The sequence below is a fragment of the Lissotriton helveticus genome, chromosome 1_1 (assembly GCF_964261635.1).
Source record: "Lissotriton helveticus chromosome 1_1, aLisHel1.1, whole genome shotgun sequence".
NCBI classification, from domain to species: Eukaryota; Metazoa; Chordata; class Amphibia; order Caudata; family Salamandridae; genus Lissotriton; species Lissotriton helveticus.
Window position 1 is genome coordinate 1,468,363,008 of NC_136057.1, and position 17,553 is coordinate 1,468,380,560.

The window sequence follows — 17,553 nt, forward strand, 5'->3', positions numbered from 1 at the left end:
GGCTAAGGGGGCATTTCTCCCACAACAATGCGCCCCTGGAAGTCAGGCAGGGCGGGGGCACACTCAACCGCGTGACCCCAGCAGTACAAAGGTCGTTGTGTATGCTACGTCACGGTATGCTTCATACATTCTGGCACAGCTATAAAGGGGGGTGGGGAGGTTATACAGGACAGCACAAAAGCACAAACAGGGGTTTAATGTCCATCACTGATAATGGGCGCTTTCAATGCAATTGTGTTGAACTCATTCGTGCTAGCACAAAAGGAACCACCACTGTGGAAATCAGACTTGGCTCATCAGAAATGGTGCATTCTAGATTGAACTGCTACGTCACGACACCCGAAGGGTAGATAAGAAACAGCGGACTCGTTTCGGGCATTCTGTGCCTCTTCAGTGAAGTGAAACCGGAGTCTATGGGAGAACAAGTCCGGGATCCACGTCTGTGCATATCCAAGCTGTGGGCACGAGAACCATTTCCATACGGCTGTCCCTGCTTGCAATGACATAGTGAGCACAAAACCAATGCAATGGAATGCTGTCCCGAGGCACAAAAAATGAAAGGGAGTGCAGTCATGCTTACTTACACTGGGTAAGAATAACTGAAGCGTTTCCATCATTTGCTATATGTTTGGCAATATATGTCGGCTTCGGGTCCCGTAGTTCATGTACAGCAACTCCTATTCATGAATGTTGTTTACCTCCATGCTGAGCGACAATCAATCAAACAGGGCTTGTAAAGAGTGGCTAGTCACCCGTGAGAGCATCCAGGCACTGAGAAACCAGCTGCTAAGGATGGATCAGTTGAACAGCCAGGTCTTGAGTCTTTTCCTGAATTCCAACAGAGAGGATGAGGTCCGGAGGTGAACGGGAGGTCGTTCCAGGCCTTCGCTGCGAAGTAGGAGTGTCCTCCACTGCTATTTCCGTGGATGCCGGAAACTGAGCGAGGAAGAGGAAGGCGGCGCTCTTGAGGTGGTGGTGGTGGGGGTGATGTAGGTTCGCTTTGGGAGGTTGAGGATGAGCCTGGTCACTGAATTCTGTATGGTCTACAGTCTCTTCAGGAGGTGCAAGGTGATTCCTACGTAGAGTGAGTTGCTTTAGTCCAGCCGGCTGGTGATTAGGGTTTGAGTGACAGTTCGTCTGGTGTTGACGGGGAGCCATTTGAATATCTTACGGAGCATGCAGAGTGAGGAAGCAGGCGGAGGAGACCGTGTTAGACTGTCTTTTAATCGGGAGCTTGCTGTCTAGAATGAGGCCAAAGTTGCGGGCCAGGTCTGTCGGAGTGGGTGTGGGTCCAAGTTCTGAAGGCCACCAGGCATTCTTCCACAGGGAGGTCTTGTTCCTGAAGATCAGCACTTCTGTTTTGTCTGTGTTGAGTTTTAGGCAGTTGTCTTTCATGCAGTCAGCGATGCTTGTCATGCATTTGCAGAAGTTGGCCATCGTGGTGGAGGGGGTCATCTAATAGCGTGAGGATGAGCTGGGTGTCGGCGGAGGATATGATGTTTAGGAATAGATGACGTTACAACGCAAATAATTACAACACATGCTTTTACAACGCGTTTTTTACATCACAACTACCATTATATTGCATGATTTTACAACGCATTTTTTTTAAACTACCATTACAACGCATTCCATTACAACACACACCAGTACAACGCATACTACTTTTAGGGCAACAGTAGGGTAAGTGTTGGATACTGTAGGGGTAAAAATTACTATTCCCACTCCAGTGAGTGAAACAGTAAGGAAAGTGTTGGATAGTGTAGGGGTAAGAATAACTATTCTCATCCACTTCAAAACCCACACCCACCCTAAAACTAAAAGATCACTATTACTTACCTTATAATGAGTTGTAATGGCATGCGTTGTAATGGTATGTGTTGTAATGGCAGGTGTTGTAGTGACATGCGATGTAATGGCATGTGTTGTGATGGTATGAGTTGTAATGGCAAGCGCTGTAGTGACGGGTTGTAATGGCATGCAATGTAAAGGCAGTTGTGTTGTAACAGCTGTGTTGTAAAAGCAGTGCGATGTAATGACTGCATTGTAATGGGCATTTCCCGATGTTTAGTCCATGGGTACAAAAAATGTTGGCCAAGGGGGTAATTTAGGTGTTGAACAGTGTAGTGCTGAAGGACAAGCCTTGAGGGATGTCACAGATGATGTTCTTAGATTCTGAGGTGAAAGGTGGTAGGCAGATTCTCTGGGTTCTTCCAGTGAGGAAGGGGGTGATCCATTTGAGGATGTCTCCGTGGCAATGTGGGGAAGCCTCTTGATAAGGGTGTGGTTGGATACGGTGTTGAACGCTGCCGAGAGGTCAAGGAGGATAAGGCCCTCCATTTTTCCCTGGTCAGCAGGGTTCTAATGTCGTCGGTGGCAGTGATCAGGAAGTTTTGGTGCTGTGGTTGTGCATAATATGAATTGGGAGGCGTCCATAAGATGGTTGTCCTCCAGGTGCTCCATGAGTTGGCGGTTGATGGCATTTTCAAGGACTTCGGTGAAAAAGGGGAACAGAGAGATGAACCGTAGTTCTTGTAGTTTGCTGGGGTCGGCTGACAGCTTCATGACAAGGGATTTTACCTCTGCGTGTTTCTATTCTCTGGGGAATGTGGCCATGGTGATGGATGCATTGAAGATGGCAGTGAGCTTGTTGCTGATCATTCACAAAGTGAATGGTGTGCTTGTTGTCTCAGTTCTATGTTGATGATGCAATTAGGGACAAAACTTTTTTTTGGTATTCTCCTTGCTTGTTCATATGATAACATACCAGTGGTGTTGTCTGTCAAAAATTTGCAACAGGCTGTCAACAACTGTTGAGAAAGATGTACAGAAAAATTATGACCACTGTCCACTGATCATGAGATGGGGGAAGGTAAGGAATTACAGCTTGGAAAACTGGGCTCTAATCCCAACCTTAGCACTAAACAAAACATACACTGCCATAGCCAAAATGTCTTCCCTCAGCTACAAGAGATATTGGCTTTGTCAATATTTTTTAGTGATGTTGCAGCATGCCTGAATAGCACTTTTCTATTGCTGAAAGGGTGGGAGACAATACAAAGTGAGGTGATGATGGGGACAACACGGACAATAAAGGGATGGGGAAAACACTAAGACATGGCCAGCACTGTCTGTCATAGCACTATTTTTTATTTTATTGCAAGACTGAAGGCAGCATCGTGCGGCGAGGGGTACCAGGAGGCAGCACGAAAGGGAGGGTGTTTGAGTCAGTGAGCAACACAGCAAACAAGAGAGGGTGGGAGGGAGGCAAGAAGGGAAATTGGGAGGGGCAACAACACAGACAACAATGGATAAGGAGGGAAAGGTAGGTAGGGGCAAGCAACAATACTGACAACACCAGAAGAAAGTACTGAGGGTTGGTGGGGGCAAGCAAAAACACAGACAACGGAAGGGGAGAGGATGGGTGTAGTGAGCTACAAGACGGACAACGGAGGAGGAAGGGTGGGCGAGGGCAGGCAACAGCACGGGCAACAATTGAAGGAGGGAGGGTGGGTGTCAATCGAAGGAGGGAGGGTGAGTGTGGGCAAACAACGCAGGCAACAATGGAAGGAGGGAGAGTTGACGGGTAACTAACACAGATGAGAGAGGAAGGGATATAGTTGGGAGTACTACACATGAGAGCTAGTAAAAAAATGATGTACTATACTAAAGTGCTTAAACACAAAGAAAAAAGTAACGCCTAAAAGAAAATGAGCAGTCGAAGGATACAAGTAATGCATCCATTCTACAGGTGAGGGACAAACACAAGGAGAGGAAAGAAGCATATGGAAGCTGACCAACTAAAAACAAATGAGAGTGACAATGAAACCAACCAATGAAAAGCAAAGGTAGGGCTCTCAGCCCCCTGACAGAAAACAAAAGGTCTTGAAGAAGCAGTGCATGAGCTGTCTAGGAAAGACCTAAACATTGTGCAATTCTGACCACAGCATGTAATTTACTCATGCTTCAAATTTTAAACTTGTTGTAACTCTGCCAGTGCTGCACCTATGTCCCCGATCAAGCAAGTATCATTTAACCATATCCTGGCTAGTCTCAGTGAAATATGCACACTTTGTTCAAGGGTAATTTGCCAGCACCAGGAACACATTCAGCAGCACCGGCACTTTGTGTGCTTTGTGTTCAGAGCAACAACCTGGGGACTTAGGGGAGAGGGGTTGGCCTAACGGCTAAGGCGCTCGACCTCGGACCTGGTGATCTGGGTTCGAGTCTCGGTAACGACGCCAAAAACCCCCTGTGATTCTGGGCAAATCACTTAATCTCCCCGTGCCTAAAAACAAATTAAAGTGTGTCCTCATGTAACGTAACTGCTGCTATGTAAAGCGCTCTGATAACTGATTCGGTTTGGTTCTAGTTCGCGCTATATAAAACTCCCCAAAAAAAAACAAAAAAACCTGCAGGTAGTGAAAGGTCTATTATTTTCGGTTCCAGCTGTGCCCAACACAAATGCCTCACCTAAAGGCCCATCAGAAAAGGTTTTTTTCTAGGTGGTTGAGCTTAACACCTTGATATCAGCCAATGCCCTAGAAGAAACAAAGACATTCAGCTGGTCACTTCAAAAGTGCTTGAGCTAGGCTATGATTTGGGTCATAATTTTGGGTTTTTCCAAGGTCTATATGCCCAACATATGTATGTGCTGCAAGGTCTGCTATATCTGTCTAGAAGAGTAATTACACCAATAACCATTTATATTGTACTTACAAATACGTTTATATTATAACAGAGAGGAACAATTTTTAACCACCTTACAATAAAGAAAGGCTGGGGAAAAAACTGTAAGGTTGTACACTTAAGCCTTGCAGTGGCATGCTATTCCTTCACACCGCTTCATAACCAACTGAGCTATATTACAAGGATTAGAACTTGTGACCTGCAGCTAATACAAGTATCTCTGCAACACAAGCAAAAACTTACTAAGCCTTCTGCATAAAATATGTGTGACCTCCAACCTACACATTGTGCTTAGAAGCAGTGACAACTGTGCTATGCTATTTTGTGACAAGTCAAACTTGAGTCCAGACTGCACACAGGCTCCTCCAGCAAGTGAATTAACCACTGGAGGCATCTTACAGTTATTATGCCATGGAAACTGCTCATATGCTAAAATCTCTTCAACAGATTCCTTAACTAATAGGATACTCAGAATGGCAGTGTTTATGAGCAATTCAGTAGGTCAGAGCATATATACTATTGGCAATTTCTTTGGGCCCGAATTTTGTTTTTAACTGTAAATTGGCTGTCAGACTTTGCTCCTCATGTCACCGTCCCTAGTGACTCCAACTCCTTTTTTCAGCCGCCCACTGAGCCACTATTTATGGGATTCCAATTAAGTAAATGTTTCCATTACCCGGCTCCAAAGCCATGCTAATTACAACTGTGATACAAACCTTTGTAATAAAACAACATAACAAATATGCGAATACAAATGTAAAACCCCATTAGTTGTAAATATTGCTAAATAATCTCCTAAATCCTCTTTGATTTACAGGCTCTGTTTATCCAAAACTAGGTGTGCCTGGTATAAATAGCAACACACAAGCATACATACATAAAAAGTCCCATATGAAAAAACCAATTGATCACTGAAAAAGTCATGAATATGTATGTATATATCTATAAGTATTTTTCAGCACGACCCCACTTGGAAAGCAACAAGATGCCTAACAGTGGGTGAGAACTCCGAGGTACAATTTGGGATCGTGTACAAAGGGCAAGGAAACATGTGGAAGGGCAGATTCCTCTCTATTAAAGGACAGGTAGCCTCTTTTGGTACTGGCTTCAACAGCTTTTCAAAACAAGATGAATCTTCTTCAACACCCAACATTCTTACTTTGGTGTATTTGGGCAGATTTTATGTGGTCTAAAAACTGACTGCAACTTGGGCCCAGTCCTGGCACTACTGCTTAAAAGGTGTAGCACTGTCCCCTCTGTATTTTAAAGGTCTGTGGAATGTACTCTGAACAAACCAGATACTGAGAATCTTGGTGGTCATATGGAAGACAAAAAGGACATATACTTTGCATATTTACCACAATGTTTTGTCCATTGTTGATTCCTGAAAGACAAAACCGAACCACAATCTCGACAAGTCCTGACTTTGCGACATGTTCATTCGAGTCTTGAAATAAAAAAAGACTATCGATGAGAAAGGCGTCGGTCACCGACATTCTATGTTCCCTGTGACTTGCGATCTTCTGAATTTGATAGTATGGAATATAGTTTTACAATGGCGTCTCCATTGCGTGGGATTGTGATGATTCTAGAAGAAAGAACATTGGCATTGACTGCGGTAGTGGCCGGTTGTGTTTGCGCCTAGTTTGTGCATCCGTGCACATGCGGCCACTCATGGATTGTTGCCTGCTTGACTGTGCCAAATCTGTGGTTGGCTTGCTACTTTGATCTTTCCACGCAGCCAAGAATAGCTGAGGCCGCTTCAGCTTCAAAGCCACAGAGCTCTGAGCACACTGTGTTTGTGGCATTCTTACTGGTAGTGGTGTAGAGTGGTGGAGGCACAGAGCAAAATGAGAGGCTCACTAAAGATCAAGGTGGCACTCTCTGATGCTCGCATATGCAGTCCCCCAGAGCCATTTGTTGACATTTGCACATTGCAACCTGTACACACTGTGGAGTGGAGCTGTGTGGAAGGAGTGTACTCTCCAATCTCCACTGTGAAGAGAGAAAGAAGAAACTGTGGTCTAATAAGTGGACCATCTCGTATTTGCATATACTTCCAAATCCAAAGCATATTATATACTTTTAAAGTATACGTCTGACAGCAAGAATAACAGATTCCCAATAAGAGGAGTACATGCAACATAGGGGCCAAACTAATAACAGCTTCAGCAATGGCAGTTCCTTGCACCCCTAACCGCCTTCTGTCCCATTGCTTGTATCTTAGGAGGTTTAGATTCTATTAAAGACACAGAGGCAAATATTATGACTTTACCTGTTTACTGACATCTCTAGCATCAAAGTAAACAAACATCCATCCAAAATGAATAACAAAGTAATCAAACTAGCACTCTAGTATGACATCAGTGATGTCATTCCACTTTGTCTAATCCATGTGCAGTGACTCGCGTTATCCCTCTAAGTGGAAAACGTCACCTGGATGCACTCAAAGAAGTATTTCAATACATTTCAAACAATTGTTTCTTCAATTTTCATTGATGTATTTATTCAAGTTTCTTCTTTAACAATGATTGTATTCATCATATGTTTCAAATCGTGCGCCCAATGCATTTCTGGCCTTGCCCTTCTTCAGGGGACTTATTTTCAATAACAGGTAAACACACAGCCATTCAATATTTCAATCTGTATCCAGATGTCATCATCAATTAATATCTAAGAAAGTTCACAATTCCGTCACTGGTGAATACCGTATATCCCCAAGGTAAAAGCTTGAATGAAGAATAGTGTGACTCAATAAAGTTTTCATTGAAAGAATGTAAAAAGGAAATCGTTAAATGGATTTTCAAAAAAGAAAAGATGGATCATGCTGACTAAAGATCTGGTGCCAAAGTTACTGTGACTCAGAAACAATAAGAAAATAAAAGTAAGTGGAGAACTGACAGTAACAAGATACAACTTAAGGTGCATTCACAATGTATTGTATTCATGCAATACTTTCAAGAATGGTCAAAACAAATAATTTGTCATCTCTTTTCAAACAAACGGCTTTAACCGCACATAAAATGCATCTGTAAGTGTTGTCATTTTTAAGTTTCCGATAGCGTTTTTTTGTATATCATTCTATAGGTTCCACACGGTTAAGTCTGGCAAACTATTGACGATCCTTATGGGTCTGGTAAACTACTCTTTGACGATGAGTATGGGTTAACTGATACAATATGTAAGTCATAGTTTTTTGACGAATAAGCTATTTCCATATGACGGCGTTTTGACCACTCTTGAAAGTATTGCATGAATACAATACATTGTGAATGCAAGGATTTCTTTGTGTGAGTCTATTGATACTCTACATACCTTCTGACCTTTAGAAGGTCGGGTTATGCACTAAGAGAGGTTACTCTTGAACCACCATGGCCATACCTCAAAGGTAGGGTGTCACCCTCTCAATACCAATGGACTGGTACACATGGCACTATTGGGAGATATTTTATAAGCCCTCAACCTCTCACCGACAGCTGCAGAAAAGGGAATGCAGCCATGACAGTCTATGGGCAGTCCTTCACTTGGAATACCATGAAGATGACGGAAACCTGCAATTTCAATTGAAGTATGTTGCACCCTGATTTCTGTAATAATCGTCTCAGGGATGCCTTCCATGCTAAAGACTTCGTTGAGGAATTTTAATGAATTCCGAAGTGGTTGCTCTCACCACAAACATAACCTCTACTCGTTTAAAATGATAATTGATGAGGACCAGATCACACTGCATGTAAGACTTAAGTTTGTGAAAGGCTCCAGCAACATCAAACCCCAACTTTGTGATGCAATCTGGTTGTAAATTTGAACATGATGTCTTCAGATTTTTATCGAGGGCATGCAAGCCTGACACTCTCTGACATAATGATCAGCATCCATGTCCATTCTTGGCCACCAGTAAAGCATCTGTCACAGACTGAGTAACCCCCAGGCTGGTACGGACAGTGAAGGTGAGTGGTGGTATTCCCCTCATAGAAAGGGTTCTCTTCTTTATTCACAGCCGACTGATCCACCGGAATGGACTATGGTTCAGACCCCCGTACCAGAGAGTCATTCCTCCTTTTCACCATACGGCTCCTTTAACTGGGAGTGCTCTCCAGAGGTCTCCGCCCCTGGATCCATCGTCATGGATGAGGGACCAATGAGGGAAGTAAAAAGCCGCGCGTGAGGACTGAAGAAGGGAGACGCCGCGCGGCTGGAGATGCGGAACAAGCAACCGACGGAGGGGAAGCAGAGATGCGAGACGAGAGGAGTCCGCTATTCGTCTCCGCACTGAGAAACAAAGCTCCAGAGAACCCGGAAGTGCAGGAGGCCAACGACCCTGCGCTTCGCCCCGCCTCGCTCCTGGAGGAGCGTGGCTTACTCAGGTACGTGCGAGGCTCTCGTGGTGGGCCGGGAGGAGGGAGAAAGTTGGCGTTAGCGGGCAAACAGACAAATACCCCTACCTATCCGACCCATTACCATTTTGTAACCCATAACACTTGTTATGTAAAAGAGACTAAAATTGTCCCTGAGCCAATCAGACCTCTCACCCTCTAGAACACTCCAGGGTGAAACTTAGCCCTTCAGATTTTCGAGCACTTCTGCCCAAGATAACCTTTGTGCAAAAAATCCAAAGGTGAGCCTCTCAGGGGAGGAGGGTGGGTCGCATGTGAGTCTATGAAAGTTTCCAATACTGGAGAACTACAGTTACAGGTAAGTAACTTGTTTTCTTATTCCAGTATTGGAACTATCATAGATTGACATGCTTGAATCAGTGTAGCTAGCAGTAAGTAGCACATTTTATTGTGCATGAACCTGACATAAGCCAGAATGTGTTTTGAAGCTGCACCATACACATGCTCAATCTTAAAACTTGCAGATATCGCATAGCCTCACAGATTCTTTGACAACAACAACGTATATCCATCTTAACATATGACAACAAAAAGCATTTACAATAAAATGTGAACATGCAATGTGTAAAGGAAGGAGGGATGAGAAAGAGGGCTCACCGTCACTGGAAAAGGTTACTCAGCACCCCTTGTCCCACTGCCACATCCTTATCAGCGACTGCATCCAGGTAGTAATATCTGGTGAAGGTGTGCTTACTCTTCCAGGTAGCCGCCCTGCAAATATCCTGGACAGGTACTCCAACAAACAATGCCATAGAAGTAGACACTGCTCTCGTACAATGAGCACGAACCCGTGCATTCAAGGCTTCCCTGCCGCCTGATGGCAATATTGTATTGCACTCGAAATCCATCAGGCAATTCCTCTTTTGGATAGAGGAAAACCCTTTCTGGGTGCACTGAAGGATACAAAGAGCTGTGATGACTTGCATAAAGGTTTTGTTCTTTGTAAATAAAATTTGTGACAGCGCTGGACATCCAGCGAATGGAGAGTCCTTTCCGCCACAGTAGTCGGTTGAGGAAACAACCTCTTAAGAATTAGAGGCTCATTCGAGTGAAAGTCTGATGGTACCTTGGGTATAAACTTTGGATTAGTTCTAAGGACTATCCGATCCTCCTTGAACTGTAAGAAAGGTTCCTGTATGGTGAGAGCTTCTATCTCCCCACTCTCCTGGCCGAAGTGAGCGATAGGAAAAGAGCCACCTTCCAAGCCAAGAATTTAAGAACCGCCCTGTAACTGGGTTCGATGGGATGCTTCATTAGTTGTGATAACATTATGTTTAGCTGCCAGAGAGGTGGCGGAGGCTTTATTGGAGGAAAGGTTCGAAAAAAAACCTTCAGGAATTGCTTGATGACTCCCTCTGACCACAACGATGGTCCCGAAGAAGTTCTGCTATAACATGATATAGCTGCTAGATGCACTTTTATAGATACATGAGCTGACCAAGATTTTGCCAACAGCGGAATATATGGAATAATCTCATGAGCTGCAGATCTCAGAGGATGAATATTAGACTCCTGGCACCATAAACAGAATCTTCTCCATTTCATCCTGTATGTATTATTTGTATGTTGTGCCCTGTCATTTGATAGAATATCCTTGCATTCAGATGAAATAATCAGATGCTGAAATTCACAGTGTTCAGGAGCCATGCCGCTAAACGTAGTGATTTTGGATCTGAAGGAAGTACTTGTTCCTGGGACATCGTCAAGAGAGATGGGATTGGGTGAAGGAGAATCGGCTGAGCTACCGACAGTAGAAGCACCGCGAACCAGTGTTGTGTGGGCCACCATGGGGCTATCAGGATCATTCTGCACGTCTCTCTCTTGATCTTTGTAAGAAGATGTGGTAGATGGGGAATCAGCGGAAAGGCGTAGGCAAAGATGCCTGACCATGCCGTCAAAAACGCATTCCCCCATGATCCCCGCTGGTGAAGCCAACTTGCAAAGAACCAGCATTTCTTGTTCTGAGCTGTTGCAAAGAGGTCCACTGTTGGTTCTCCCACCTTTAGAAAAATACTATAGAGAATTTCCTGATTAATTTCCCACTCGTGGCAGGTTGACTTGAGCCTGCTCAGAGTGTCCGCCTTGACATTCTGATCTCCCGGAAGGTGTTCCGCTTTTACGGATATCCCAAATGAACTGCCCATTTCCAGATTTTCTGGGCTTCCTGAGACAGAGTAAGCGATATCGTACCGCCCTGTTTGTTGAGCTAATGATTTGCTGCTGTGTTGTTTGTCTTCCTTTGATTAAGATCTGTCCTTTTAGCAATTTCAGACTCTAATGATGCATTTCTCCGATTAGAAGATGAGGATATTATTAAATGTGTTAAGCTGTTTTTGAAAGTTGCAGTGCGGGCACGAAAATCAAAGTCTGCATTGGAAATTTAGCCTGCTCAAGAGTTTTCATTTTCACTTTAAAATCTGCTCTGATATGCACTGTGCTGTTTTTAATATATTTTTATCACAATTTTATTCTGTACTTTTATGGCTCAAAGATCTGAACCGAATAAAGAATGTATTGATTGATTGATTGTTTGTCCTGATCAGCACAGCCGAGTCCCATATCCTCGGCAGAACAGCCAGCAAATCTAACCTCACGGCCCTGAGTTCCAGCAGATTGATGTGAAGTTGTTGGTCCTGAAACTTCCAAAGTCCGTTGACCTGGAGGTCTTGAAGAAAAGCCCCCCAAACTTCTAGGGATGCATCGGTGGTAATAACCAGTGGAGCTGGTGCGGTGAGGAAGGAAAGGCCAACTGAGATATTTTGTCCCTTGGTCCACCAGGCTATCGCCTGAACCATGGCTGGTGTGATTGTGATAATGTCTTCGAAGGATGCCACCGCCTGACGCCATTGTCGATCCAGTTGCACCTGCAACGGACGCATCCTTAATCGGCAGAAAGGAACGAGAGGGATGCAAGAGGACATTGTCCCTAGGAGTGACTTGTAACGGCGTACTGAAAGAGACTTTCTTTTTGCGAATGTCCGGGATAGAGAGATTAGCCTCTGTTGTCTCTCTATGGAAGCAAACGCTTTGTTTACTGTGGTGTCCAGAATCGCCCCCAAGAAAGTGATGTTCTTCTCAGGATGGAGAGATGATTTCTCTGTGTTCAGAGTCAGGCCTAGCTCTGCAAATAATTTTACACATGCCACTGTTGATGACTGAGTATCTGCTTGTGAAGGCACCTTGACAAACCAGTCATCCAGGTAAGGAAACACCTGATGTCTTTGTTTCCTTAAAGCAGCTGCCACAAGGGCCAGACATTTTGGAAAAATCCTTGGGGCTGACTTGAGGCAGAAAGGCAGCACCTTGAACTATTAATGGCTTCCGGCTACAACAAACGGAAGGTACTGCCTGTGGGAAGGATGGATGGGGACGTGGAAATAAGCATTCTGCAAATCTAAGGTGGTCATATGATCCCTTTGGTTTAGAAGTAGCAGAATGTCTTGAAGGGAAACCATCCGGAAGGACTGCTTTTTGAGATAAGTATTTAGAGTTCTCAGATCCGGAATAGGACGCCATTGACTAAAACGTTTTTGAACTAGGAAAAAACAGGAATAAAATCCCCTTCTCTTTTGGGAGATTGGCACCGGTTTTATTGCTCCTTTTCGGAGCATTGTCTGAATCTCTAAGCGCATAAGATGCAGATGTTTGAATTCCTGACGTGTCAGAGGGGTACAAGGGGGAATTTGAAGGAACTCCAAAGTATTTCCAAATTGTATTAGATTGAGGACCCATCTGTGGTTATCTTCTGCCATTGGTAAAGATGAAAAGAAAATTGTCCACCCAGGGGAACTTCTGGAGAAGGAGGGATAAATGTAACCAGAGCCTGAAGGTTGTCATTGCCTTCGAGAGGTGTCCTTTTTCTGACGACCTCCTCTTCCTCTAGACGCAGGCTTAGAGTATCCCCCTGTTTGTTGCTGCTGTTGAACATACTGTTGTCGGTATGGTTGGGAAGATGTAGAGTAAGAGGGATAGATGTACTGCTGGGCTACCCCTCTGTAGGATGGTTGGCCTCCTCCTCTAGTTCCTCGAAAGGGCACCTTCCGGTACTGCAGTGTCCCTAGATCCTTCGCTGTATCTGTATCCTTTTTGATATCCTGCAGTGCATCGTCAATATGCTTTCCAAATAAAGCTTCCCCATCAAAGGGAAGTTCCAAGATCTTATTCTGGATCTCAGGTCTGAAAGATATTGCTCTCAGCCATCCCTGATGGCGTAAAACCGCCACCCCTCCTATTGATCAGAAAGCTGTGGTAGCGATGTCCATCGCACAATCAATGACTTCAGCCGAAGCCCTTTCTCCCTCCTGAAGGATATTTTTAACCTCCGGTCTACTCTCTTCCGGAATCTGATCTATATACAACGCCCTGTTGAAGCATTGACTGTGGTGATCTCAGTAAGGGCTCTAGCAGCACCGCCTGGCTTCTAACTGGAATAGTTGGAATGGAGCGTGTGCACGGAGCAGACAGTGGCACCTCTTGGGATGTAGGAGTTGGTGGAAACATCTTCCTGTAGTCCACCAACATAAACTGCAGCTCCATCAATAAAGAGGACGGCATGCTAATCACCTCTTCTTGGTAACTCTGGTGGTATTGTTGTAGTTGGGGAGGGTATTGATACTCCCCATATTCTTCCTCAAACTCGTCCTCCTGACACTTCACGTGCAGTTGTGAAGGGGTACCAGCATAACCGAAAGGGCCTTCATCATCCTCCTCTGAATCCGGCTCCTCTAGCAGGTGAGATGGAAAAACAGGCGTAACTTTGCTAGGGTATGTGATTTCCGGCGTAATCTTCCTCTTCCTGGTGGCTTCTGATCCCTCTGGTGTTTTTTCCCTCGTCGATGAGCCAGTCAACGAGATCTCCAACGACACTGTTGTCGTAGATGCAGCCGTCGATACCATCACTGATGGCTTACACGCCATTGACGATGTAGTTACCATTGTCGTTGTCGACGAACCCATCGCCGGTGCTGTTGTCGATACTGTAGCCGCCGTCAACGCACTTGCCATCGATACCGACGTCAAAACCGTCATCGACGGTGACTTCGTCGACTGTTGCGTCGTCGAGGGAGTTCCATCCGTCGTAGACGCTGAGGCTTTCTTGGGGACTAAACGAACCTCAATCTTTGTCTTTGACGATGGAGAAGTTCTCTTTGCTGACAATCCCGTTGACGATGTAGATTTCGCTGATCATTTTACCTCAGGAGGCCCTGACGAAGGCTTCTTGAAGGACTGCCTGACCTGAGGGGGTGACTTAGATGGCTCAGAACCCACCTTTTTAGTAGCTGTATCCCCCGAAGCATGTCCCTAACTCTCCTTTTCTTGAGTCTGAGGAGATTTTGAGGGACTGCGCCCATAAGACCCTTGAGTGGTCTTTTTAAGGGCTTTCTCAGGACGTTCCTCTGAAGAATGAACATGAGGTGATATCCTTCTTTTCTGGGACCTCCTAGATGAGGAAGAGGATGCCCCATCACGGTCACTGGAAATAACCTCCTTTCTGGCCTTGAGCTTTTGAAGCCATATTAAAAGACGCCACTCACGGTCCCTCAGTGTTTTACTGGAAAAGGTACGACATACCTTGCCGTCTTTAGCTTGATGGTCCGGATAAAGGCAGTAAATACAGTCAGCATGAGGGTCATCAGTATAGAGCCTCTTCTTGGAACTGGGGGCACAGGCTCTAAACAAACCCCTTTTCTCCTTTCTGACATGTTCAGGCAGGATGAATCAGTAACCAGCAATAAAGATGATAATTGCGGATGAAATTCACAGAAAAAAGTTCCAAATCTCAAGTAACAAGAGAAATTTTGAGTGTTCTAGCGGGTGAGAGGTCCTGATTGGCTCAGGGACAATTCTAGTCTCTTTTACATAACGAGTGTTATGGGTTACAAAACGGAAATGGGCCTAGGCCTTTTTTCTGCTTTGTACTTATCTAAGCATTGCTTTTTTATATACCGGGGACTCCCATCTCGGCGACGGGGAATGATTCAAGCATGTGAATCTATGAAAGTTCCAATACTGGAATTAAATGCTCCTTCTCAAAGACAGCATATCTCCTTTGTCAAATGAAGGGTACTCGAGGAAAGGCTTCTACCCATTCTTCACTCCCAATTTTTTGGGGTTTGGGCAGCATGACAGCTTCTAAACTGTATGAGATGGCATCCACTGAAATGGTGCACTGTCTTTCAACAGAAAACCATTTTAAAATTGGGGCTGTGATGATCTTATCTTTTACAGCTTTGAAGGCTTCTTGCTAAACTTTAAACTTGCCCCCGCACAAAAATATACCTTTTTTCAGTAATTGCACAAGGGTTCCAAGAGAGCTGCAAATATTTACTCAAATTTAGAGTAGTATTGACACAACCCTGTGAATAACATCAATGTCTCTCTGTCGGTAGATGTTGGTGCATCCTGGATATGCTCAAGAAGGGATGATTTTGGTACTAAACCTTGTTGCCAATTTTGAGTATCTGTAGTACTCCACATGGTGGTTGAATAACTTACAATTTTTAGGAGACAAGGTAATACCTTTGTTGTTAATCTGGAACAAAGTGCTGAACTGATTTTCCTATTTTTTGGTGAAAACCACAATCCCATCCTGGAACCAGTTGGCATTTTTGTCCATGTCTTTGAAGAGGTTAACCCTTTAGCCACTGGTGCTACTTCAAACAGCATCCTATAGTACTGGAACAGCCAAACAGCATGAAGAGGCCGAAGAGAGAGAGATTTTGACTGCTCTGCAAGTTTGACCTGATTATAGGCTTTTCTGAGGTCAAGAGTGGAAAATACATGGTGCCACTGGGCACCCAGGAGCACAAGGATTTCATTTATTCTAGGTAGAGGATGGCTGTCAATGACAACAAGATCCCTCTCCTTTTACGAGTCTGGCACCTGCTCGATGGCACGTTTGGAGAGCAAAAGAAATACCTCCTGCATCAGGATTTAGTTGAACGTTCATTCTGGTTTGGGAGGTAAGTAGAGGAAATGCAGGGTACGGCATAGCCCCTTTAAACTATCAATAAGATCCATTTGTCTGATGTAATCGATCCTCAGCTGGAGACGAAATGTTGAACCCTGTCCCCCCACTAACCTGTCATGGGCCATCATGGACACATTTAAAGCGGTTTCATGTGTGTTGCAGCAGAGAAGTAGGAGTTGGATGACTTTTGTCCCTGCTGCCCTGCATGTTATCTGTCAGTGCCACAGCCCTGGAGGTACTAAACTGCTTGCAGTACTACCGGTTGGAATGGATTCCACAGTCCATAGACCTAGAGTACCCTCTGAACTTAAGGAACTGGTGGGCTAGTTCTTGCACTGGTACCAACATTCCAGGGAATCATGAGGTAATTCTGCTGTCTTTGGATCTCCCAAGAGCCAACTCTGCCTTTTCTCTGAAAAGTCTCGACACATCAAAGGACATGTTCATTAAGGATGCCAGTACATTATACAGAAATATGGCTGGCTCTTGCTGCAGGGATTGCCAAAAGGAACATTGCAAGGAGATGGGGGGCACCCTCGCCTCCATCCCTGCGAGAGTGGGAATGCAACCTTGATTGGTGCCAAAGAGCCGAAGAAACCATATATAGAAGCAAAAGGTGTGTTAAAAAGTGGGAGAAAATATGGTCACCATGGTGTAAATATTGAGAGGGACTGGAACTTGAGGAGCCCACACAGGATGGATCTGATCCAGATGGTGCAGATACCTGACTTGTTATGATGTTGTATATAACACATGTAGTTCCCCATACATACAGTGGAGGGGGGGGTAATTTTGAAATGAGCAGAACCCGAGTCCTCACACCTCGCTGGTTTAAAAATGTGGGAATATTGAGAAGTCAACCATGTACAGATTGTAGTAATTGCTGGTTTGTATGGTCATCTGAGCTAAAGTTAGTAAAAAGAATTAAAAAAAAAAAGGATGCCAGTACATCACCTAAAAATTGTGTCCTCATGTAACACAACTGTTGCTATGTAAAGCGCTCTGATACCCGATAACTTCGGGTCAAGTTTGCGCTCCGTAAAAAACATTTTTTTTAAATGCCGCACATCTCATGTGTGCCCCCTTAAGACCATGTTGGTACCAACAGCCCTGTCAATACAATCTGTAGTAACAATGCCAGTATGAATCAGAACCTTTGCTGCACCCTGCCCATCATGTTTTGCTCAAGTCAAAGAAGTCTGTGATCTTCTGGGACCACTGGCAAGATCTTGCTGGCCATGTCCCAGACAGCAAGTGTGTATGTGACCAGCAGGTATATGCGTTGAAAAATCTCGGGTCAAATTTCATGAAAACATTCTTTTCCTGAATGCGTCGATCCATTTAGTCTCCAACTCTGGGGGATTGAGCAGGGCTAGCCTTGCTAGAGGAAACCTTGGCAATGAGGCTCTAAGGTGTACCATGTTTTAAAATCTGGGTCACTCGGTGCAGGTCTATATTGCCAGGATACTGGTCTGCTAGCTCGTGGCCAAAAAAGGGTTT

At 44.6% G+C, this 17,553-nt stretch overlaps 1 protein-coding gene across 1 annotated transcript in view; it reads right to left on the minus strand.

Moving 5' to 3' along the window:
* The window catches only part of ESYT1 (extended synaptotagmin 1), a 433,655-nt gene that overhangs the window by 146,783 nt on the left and 269,319 nt on the right, over positions 1-17,553 (minus strand). The gene's annotated exons all lie outside the window — the stretch shown is intronic.